The sequence below is a fragment of the Lathyrus oleraceus genome, chromosome 4 (assembly GCF_024323335.1).
Source record: "Lathyrus oleraceus cultivar Zhongwan6 chromosome 4, CAAS_Psat_ZW6_1.0, whole genome shotgun sequence".
NCBI lineage: Eukaryota > Viridiplantae > Streptophyta > Magnoliopsida > Fabales > Fabaceae > Lathyrus > Lathyrus oleraceus.
This window is the reverse complement of record NC_066582.1, coordinates 490936769-490947473: the sequence shown is the minus strand read 5'-3', so window position 1 is coordinate 490947473 and position 10705 is coordinate 490936769.

The window sequence follows — 10705 nt, the reverse complement described above, 5'->3', positions numbered from 1 at the left end:
CTCAATAAAATTTATAGAGGATCAGAGAGATGGTAAATTGTAGGAATGGAAGTGAGACAATCTCGTGCTAAGTGTGTTATTCTATTAGAGTAGTGCGAGAGAAGTGAAATAGTAGGAGTAGTAGCTTGTAACATAAAATATCAGACCAAGTGAAGATGATAAGGATATCACTAGATGGATTAAAAGGTTGTCACAATTACTGAAGAATTTATAAGAGAAGAGTCGTAAGTATGACGTAGAGTCGAGGAATCAGTAAATCATCTCGTGGAGATTTGAAGAGTGTTAATTGTCCAAATCAAGACAAGGTGTCATAATTATGTTTCATGTAACTTAGTGCAAGGAAGGAAGTCGTAGTTTCCGGGAGGAAAGTCACCAACTGATTTAGAATGCTATATCAGATGAATTAAGTGGGATCAAGTTTAAACGTTAATCCAATATCAGAATGAAAATATGGTTAAGACCATGAAATATTGAGAGTTCACATAACAAAGAAGTTTGTCAGGGAGGATAAGTTGGAAGAATGAATATGTTTGAGGTTTGAAATCGAAGAGAAGTCAGGTGTTTGTCTAAGATGTTGATGCAAGAAGTGTTTATTTATTAAGTGGAGGAATTTCGGGGGCAAATTTCAATTTTAGAGGGGAGAATGTAATATCTCATATTCCCTTAAATGCTCAATTAGTTGTCAGTTGAGACCAGTTGAGTTCCTATGTACTATATCTTTTGTCAGTTGAAACAATTATAGCTCTTATGTGCTCTAAATGTTGTTAGTTGAGACTAATAAAGTAACAAGTGAACTCTGAAGAGATTAATTATTAATAAAAGAGCTAGACCAATATTAATAAGTACAAGAGGGGACATTTTTTGTAACATTAATAATTGGTCAATTGGTACTGGAAGATAAAATATCAATTGAGATATTTTTATTACTACTTGATATTATATGTTACAATTATATATTATGTGTGTATTTTGTATGGTGGTGATTAGAAAAGAAAGAGGACGTGGATAAGAAGGAAGAGTAGGTAGGAAGAGAAGGAGAGATATAATAAAGAAAAAGAAAAGAAGAGAGAAGGTGGAAAAGAAGAGAAAAAGAGAGGAATGGAGGAGAGAAGGAGAGAAGTGGAAACTAGGTTGTTATGATATTGTGGGTGTTGGTAATGACATGTTAATGATGTTTCATGTTGTTATTGATATTATGTTATTTGTGTGATTATTGTCTTTACTGCATGATTGTTATGTGTTTTAGCATGGATTCATGTTGGTATATGTTTTGGTATGAATTGGAGTGGATGAAATTGGAAAAGGGAGTGTTTAGAAGATAAATTTGTGAAGAAAATTGAAGAACAAATCGTTTGGTTCTGAAACTAGCTATCAACCAATCGATTGTTCCATGTTTTTGTGAAGAAAAACTGAGTTTTTACTCATGTCAATCGATTGACATGATAGACCAATCGATTGGTCCTGGCAAATTTGTGAAAAATACTTTACAGAAACTTCATGCAATCGATTGACTCCCAGCTCAATCGATTGGTTCAGCCTTGTTTGATCAAAAACCACTTATTTCATGTTTCTAAACCACGTTAGATGTATTATGACTTGTAGCATGATGTGTATGCATCAACTTTACATTAATCTGTCGATTTACATGAGATTGGATGGGTTTAACCTAGAATATTAGTTAGGTTAAAATATGTGGTTATTGTTTCCACCATAACTCAATAACCGTGAACCCGATTGATATGAGACTTACAGCTTTGGGAAGATAATCTAATGAGATGTTGCATGGTGATGAGAGACCATGAACTAGCCAATAATGCTTGGTAGAGGATAATAATTATTGTATGCTTGATTATGTTTGACTTGTTTGTGTATGACGACTTGAATAACCTAAGATAATTATGAGTATGACGTGAGTCGGATATGTAACACCCTTCTACCCAAACGACATATTTAAATAGATTATCAGAGTACAACATGTAGAAGAGTTTACATTTCTTACAACATAACACTTATCGCATCACAACATAAAACATATATTTATTTTATTAAAACTTCGCAGCGGACAACAACACAAATATTATCATTCATCATATAACAATTCATAATAATGTGTCAACAGTATCTCAACAAAGCATCTCAACATATTAGTCATCATAAACAACGTAAATAATAACCAATTATCTATCGAATCCCATAACCCCGGTGTCACATGACCAGAGCATTTGACTCGACTCTGTAGAATAACTCTACACTTATTCTTCAAACCTCAACAATAGCTACTCCTCTTTATCTGCACATTGCTCATCATAGATGAACATAAACACATGCAGAAGGGGTGAGAATTACATTATTAAATAATAATATAACGACAGAAATATAAACATAAATATGCCAACTTAGCTCATCATAATCATCATAATCAACATACTCATGAACATCAACAAAACAACATATCAAATGCAATGCACATACCCATGCATGACTCAACACGACTCGGTATACCCATTTTGTGACCAACTACAGGATCACCACTCCCAGATTCATCACCATAGAATCCGAGTTCCCCTCAAGGAACCAAGCCTCTCAACAAGCCCGGAGTCAACAACATCATTGAAACTCAGTCCGTTCATCACTAGGCATCGGCCTTTCATGAACGCATGCACACCAAGCATGCATCATAATCAACATAGCAACAACAGCATCATATAGTCATGTTATCATCATCATTAACACATTCTATCACAAAAGCATATCACATCATGCCACATAATCAAACACAGTATTAGCACACTCTACTAATATCTATACCACTCAAAGCAACGGGAAATGATCCCTCGTATACCATGCATCAGCTAAGTTACCTCGCTCAGCCTAAACAACCAAAAACTGCACAACAACAGCCCAGGAAAGACCACAAGTCTGCCCATACGCGTATTGCCTATGCCCATACGCGTATTGCCCACGCCTGACCAAATCCATACGCGTATTGCCCATGTCCATACGCGTATGCTACGCGTATCACATTCCCATACGCGTACCAACAGAGACCAAAACACGTTCAAAACATCATCTTCCTCATCCATACGCGTATTGCCTAGTGCCATACGCGTACCAGCAATCTCATACGCGTATTGCCTAGTGCCATACGCGTATGACCAGAAACCAGATTTCCAGATCTGCAATGGCTTTCTCTGCTACGAGATCTATCCAAATTCATCCTTCCACAGTCCAAATTTCACACAAAATCACTCATATCATCTAATACAAATAGTCCCCTATTCGATTTCACAAATCCTAACATCATTGCATATAATTTCTACGAATTCCTTCGATTAAAATCCCAATTTCGTTCATCCAATATTTCACCATTTTCAGCATATTATTGTTTAATAAGGTTCAGACCCCTTACCTCTTTGGATTGAAGGAAGTTCTGAGCAATCTTTGGCCTTTTCCTCTTTCTTCTCTTTCTCTTCAGCGCTTCCCCCTTTCTCTGACTCTGAGGCAAAATACGTGAAAAAAACACCCTGAGTTCTCACTTTGGCCTCTTTTATCAAATTCCCCTTTTACCCTTCCACTCTTCATATTCCATTTTTTTATTTATTAATTATTATTAAATAAATAACATCTAATAATAATAATAATTCCCAATATTATTTAATAATTCATTTCACCTTCAAATAATCATATTAAAATAATATTTAAATTAATCTAACAATATTCGGGGTGTTACAACTCTCCCCCGCTTTAGAAGTTTTCGTCCTCGAAAACATACCTCAAGCAAATAGAGCCGGATACGACTCCTTCATCTGATCTTCACGCTCCCAAGTCAAGCTCTCACCAGCTGGACCTCCCCAAACAACTTTCACTAGAGCAATCTTCTTACCTCTCAGGGTCTTCTCTTCTCGGTCATCTATCCGAATTGGCAACACCTCAACGGTCAAATTATCCCTCACCTGGATATCATCCAACTGAACAACATGCGAAGGATCCGCAATATATTTTCTCAACTGAGATACATGAAACACATCATGCAAGTTAGAAAGCGACGGCGGTAAAGCTATCCGATACGCCACTTCTCCAACCCTCTTCAAAATCTGATACGGACCCACAAACCTCGGAGTAAGCTTTTTAGACTTTAAAGCTCTACCCACACCTGTCGTCAGAGTAACTCTCAAGAACACATGATCTCCCTCTTGGAACTCAACTGCCTTTCTCCTCTTATCATGATAACTCTTCTGACGACTCTGAGAAATCTTCATTTTCTCCTGAATCATCTTAACCCTTTCAGTCGTCTGCTGCACAATCTCAGGTCCGAGTACAACACTCTCACCTGATTCATACCAACACAATGGAGTTCTACACCTCCGACCATACAATGCTTCATATGGAGCCATACCGATACTAGCATGAAAACTATTATTATAAGTAAACTCCACCAACGGCAAATAACTATCCCAAGAACCACTCTGCTCCAACACACAAGCTCTCAACAAATCCTCCAAGGATTGGATAGTTCTTTCGGTCTGACCATCAGTCTGAGGATGATAAGCTGAACTCAACCTCAACTTAGTTCCCAACGCTTTCTGCAAACTTTCCCAAAATCTAGAAGTAAATCTGGGATCTCTATCAGACACAATACTGGATGGAATACCATGCAGCCTCACTATCTCCTCAATATACAACTCTGCCAACTTCTCTAAAGAGTGATTAATCTTCATCGGCAAGAAATGCGCCGACTTAGTCAATCGATCCACAATCACCCAAATAGAATCATTACCTTTCGTCGTCCTCGGCAATCCCGTCACAAAATCCATGGAAATGCTATCCCACTTCCATTCAGGAATCTTCAAAGGTTGCATCATACCTGCCGGTTTCTGATGTTCAATCTTTGACTTCTGACAAGTCAAACAGGCATACACGAACTTAGCAACATCTCTTTTCATACCAGCCCACCAAAACAATTTCTTCAAATCTTGATACATTTTAGTTGCACCTGGATGGATACTCAATCCACTCCTATGGCCCTCTTCAAGAATACTCTTTTTCAATTCAGACACCTCAGGAACACAAACTCTACCTTTAAATCGCAGGATGCCATTCTCATCAATCTCAAAATTACCACCATTACCCTGGTTAACCATAGTAATATGATCAACTAGAGCGACATCAACTTGCTGACCATTCCGAATATCTTCCAGAATTCCACTAGTCAACTTCAGCATACCCAACTTTACACTATCAGCGGAAACTTCACAACCCAAACTCATATCACGGAACTGTTCAATTAACTCAAGCTCCCGAACCATCATCATAGACATATGTAGAGACTTTCTACTCAGCGCATCTGCAACTACATTAGCCTTACCGGGATGATAACTCAATTCAAAGTCAAAATCTTTCAGTAATTCTAACCACCTTCTCTGCCTCATATTTAACTCTTTCTGATCAAACAGATACTTCAGACTCTTGTGATCACTGAACACTTCGAATCTGGAACCATACAGATAATGTCTCCACATTTTCAACACAAATACAACAGCTGCAAGTTCTAGATCATGCGTAGGATAATTCCTCTCATGAACTTTCAACTGTCTAGAAGCATAAGCTACAACTTTACCATTCTGCATCAAAACACCACCAAGACCCATCAAAGAAGCATCACAATAAACAACGAAGGACTCACCAGGATTAGGCAAGATCAACACTGGAGCACTGGTCAACCGCCTCTTCAACTTAACAAAACTCGCTTCACAAGCTGCATCCCACACATACACCTGACCCTTCTTAGTCAACTGCGTCAACGGCAATGCCAACTTAGAGAAGCCCTCAATAAATCTGCGATAATAACCAGCTAACCCCAGAAAACTGCGTATCTCAGTAGCAAACTTCGGAGTCTCCCACTGTAATACATCATCAACTTTAGCAGGATCAACAGAAATCCCACCACTCGAAATCACATGGCCAAGGAAACTCACTTCCTTCAACCAGAAATCACATTTAGATAACTTTGCATATAATTTCTTTTCTCTTAACACCTGCAAAACAATTCTCAGATGTCCTGCATGCTCTTCTTCCGTCTTAGAATATATCATCTATGAACACCACAACAAAATTATCAAGGTACGGATGAAATATACGATTCATATATTCCATAAACACACCTGGAGCATTAGACACACCGAACGGCATCACAGTGTATTCATAATGACCATACCTCGTACGGAAAGCAGTCTTTGCAATATCATCTGACTTCACTCGGATCTGATGATAACCCGACCGCAAATCAATCTTACTGAAAACATGAGCTCCAACCAACTGGTCCATCAAATCATCAATCCTCGGCAATGGATACCGATTCTTGATAGTCACCTTATTCAACTGCCGATAATCGACACACAACCTCATCGTACCTTCTTTCTTCTTCACTAACAATACTGGTGCACCCCAAGGAGAAACACTTGGACGCACAAACTTCTTCTCAAGCAATTCTTCAAGTTGCTTCTTCAATTCAACTAATTCAGTTGCCGACATTCTATAAGGAGACATCGACACTGGACTCGTACCTGGTACTAAGTCAATGGCAAATTCGACTTCACGTTCTGGAGGTAGATCACTTACATCCTCCGGAAACACATCCTGAAATTCACAGACAACAGGCAAATCTACACTCACCACTTTCTTATCCGCTTGCAGAGACGCAAATAAAGCGAATATCTGAGCTTCATTTTTCACAAAATCCCCCACCTGCCTAGCAGATAGAAATCTTGCCTCATCATTCTCACCAACTTCAGAAAACCGCACCGTCTTCCTATAGCAGTTGATAAACACGCCATAGAATTCTAGCCAATTCATTCCCAGAATAATATCAATTTGGTGCAAGGGTAAGCACACCAAATCAACCACGAACTCTCTCTCAAAGATCGTCAAATGACAACCTCGACAGACAACAGAAGTCTTCACAGAACCATTAGCAGGAGTATCTATCACCATACTTCCGCCTAGGGACGACATAATCACACCAATCCTGGTCGCACACTCATACGAAATAAACGAATGAGTAGCACCAGTGTCAACAATAGCAAGCAATTCAACATTATTAATCAAGCAAGTACCTTTAATCAGATTATCTTCTTTAGGAGCTTCAGCCCCACTCAGAGCAAACACCCTACCAGTAGTATGAGCTGCAGTAGCCGCCTTCTTCGGTTTCGAGCACTGCGAACTGATATGGCCTTCCTCGCCACAATTAAAACATGTCGGACCAGCATCCTTACATTCAGTAACTCTATGTCCAGCCTGACCGCATCGGAAACATCTCAGCACTTTCTTGGTACAGCTATCCGCACGGTGGCCTGGCTCGCCACACTTGAAACATTTACCAGCTATGGGAGATCCTCCCCCACTTGGCTTCTTCCCATCTACCACTTTCTGCTTACCTTTACCATTCGGAGATGCATAAGGACTACCACGATCCTTATTCTTCTTCTCACTAAGACTCTTGTAATGAGCAGTCCTAGCCTTGCTATCTTCATCAAATATCCTGCACTTATTAACCAGCGTAGGAAACCTACGAATCTCCTGGTAACCAATGCCTTGTTTGATCTCGGGACGCAACCCGTTCTCAAACTTGACACACTTGGATTCCTCAGCATCAGCACCATTATAATGAGGGCAATACTGCACCAGCTCCTCAAACTTCGAAGCGTAATCAGCAACAGACATGTTACCCTGCTTCAGTTCTAGAAATTCCATCTCCTTCTTACATCGCACATCGGCAGGAAAATATTTCTCTAGAAAGACCGTCTTGAACCTTTCCCAAGTCATCTCAGCACCTGGTACTTCAATCCTCTGGCGAGTGTTATCCCACCAGTTTTCAGCCTCTTCAGATAACATATGCGTACCAAACTGCACCTTCTGTGCTTCAGTACACGTCATCACCCGGAAAATCTTCTCAATTTCCTTCAGCCAAATCTGAGCACCATCTGGATCATAGCGCCCCTTGAATGTAGGAGGGTTATTCTTCAGAAACCTTCCCAAATTCTTAAACTCGTCGACCGGCGGATTCTGCTGCGCCTGCATAGCCTGCGCCATAACAGCCAAAGCCTCAGCAATCACACGGTCATTTTCTCCAGCCATACTCTGCACAACACCACCACAACCGTTAAATATCGACAGTGTCATTTACACTAATCGACCATCAGGGAAAACATCACATTATGACTCGACTAGACTGACTATGCCCTGATACCACTAATGTAACACCCTTCTACCCAAACGACATATTTAAATAGATTATCAGAGTACAACATGTAGAAGAGTTTACATTTCTTACAACATAACACTTATCGCATCACAACATAAAACATATATTTATTTTATTAAAACTTCGCAGCGGACAACAACACAAATATTATCATTCATCATATAACAATTCATAATAATGTGTCAACAGTATCTCAACAAAGCATCTCAACATATTAGTCATCATAAACAACGTAAATAATAACCAATTATCTATCGAATCCCATAACCCCGGTGTCACATGACCAGAGCATTTGACTCGACTCTGTAGAATAACTCTACACTTATTCTTCAAACCTCAACAATAGCTACTCCTCTTTATCTGCACATTGCTCATCATAGATGAACATAAACACATGCAGAAGGAGTGAGAATTACATTATTAAATAATAATATAACGACAGAAATATAAACATAAATATGCCAACTTAGCTCATCATAATCATCATAATCAACATACTCATGAACATCAACAAAACAACATATCAAATGCAATGCACACACCCATGCATGACTCAACACGACTCGGTATACCCATTTTGTGACCAACTACAGGATCACCACTCCCAGATTCATCACCATAGAATCCGAGTTCCCCTCAAGGAACCAAGCCTCTCAACAAGCCCGGAGTCAACAACATCATTGGAACTCAGTCCGTTCATCACTAGGCATCGGCCTTTCATGAATGCATGCACACCAAGCATGCATCATAATCAACATAGCAACAACAACATCATATAGTCATGTTATCATCATCATTAACACATTCTATCACAAAAGCATATCACATCATGCCACATAATCAAACACAGTATTAGCACACTCTACTAATATCTATACCACTCAAAGCAACGGGAAATGATCCCTCGTATACCATGCATCAGCTAAGTTACCTCGCTCAGCCTAAACAACCAAAAACTGCACAACAACAGCCCAGGAAAGACCACAAGTCTGCCCATACGCGTATTGCCTATGCCCATACGCGTATTGCCCACGCCTGACCAAATCCATACGCGTATTGCCCATGTCCATACGCGTATGCTACGCGTATCACATTCCCATACGCGTACCAACAGAGACCAAAACACGTTCAAAACATCATCTTCCTCATCCATACGCGTATTGCCTAGTGCCATACGCGTACCAGCAATCTCATACGCGTATTGCCTAGTGCCATACGCGTATGACCAGAAACCAGATTTCCAGATCTGCAATGGCTTTCTCTGCTACGAGATCTATCCAAATTCATCCTTCCACAGTCCAAATTTCACACAAAATCACTCATATCATCTAATACAAATAGTCCCCTATTCGATTTCACAAATCCTAACATCATTGCATATAATTTCTACGAATTCCTTCGATTAAAATCCCAATTTCGTTCATCCAATATTTCACCATTTTCAGCATATTATTGTTTAATAAGGTTCAGACCCCTTACCTCTTTGGATTGAAGGAAGTTCTGAGCAATCTTTGGCCTTTTCCTCTTTCTTCTCTTTCTCTTCAGCGCTTCCCCCTTTCTCTGACTCTGAGGCAAAATACGTGAAAAAAACACCCTGAGTTCTCACTTTGGCCTCTTTTATCAAATTCCCCTTTTACCCTTCCACTCTTCATATTCCATTTATTTTATTTATTTAATTATTATTAAAATAAATAACATCTATAATAATAATAATAATTCCCAATATTATTTAATAATTCATTTCACCTTCAAATAATCATATTAAAATAATATTTAAATTAATCTAACAATATTCGGGGTGTTACAGGATATGCCAAGGGCTTATTGTGACATGTTATGCCAATATGTATGTTTCATGTATGATATTTGATATGCTATTGAGCATGCCATGAATTGGTTGGATGTTTGATTATGAAATAACATGTTTTAAAACCTTATGAAGATGAGTAAGGAAACCTAGGAGAATAACTTGATTAATAACTTAGAATGATAATCCAGGTTATGGAAATGGGTATACGGTGATGCTTGGGCGCAATGGTACTAGGTGCATATCATGGACAAGTATTCACCTGATGAACGAATCAATATGTTTTGTATGTAACATGTGTGTTTTTATGTAATGAGAATGGATTGTGTTTTGATGTCATGAGAATTGCTAATATTTTTGGTGAGGAACCTTTGTTCCAAATTTCCTATTTTTGGTGAGGAACCTTTGTTCCAAAAGTCCTATTTGTTGTTGAGAACTATTCACGTATTCAGAATTATTTGTGATTGTGCACATACCACTTTAAGGGCTTAGGTAAAGCGGTAAGTGGGGTTGTGGCACCAATGATTCGTGCCTCAATTGGGTTTGAGCCCCCACCATGGCGGACATGGGGGAAAGGTGAACACCTAAGTGGGATAGAGTCTCATACGGTGAAAGATACCCTAAGTGGGTTAGAGTCC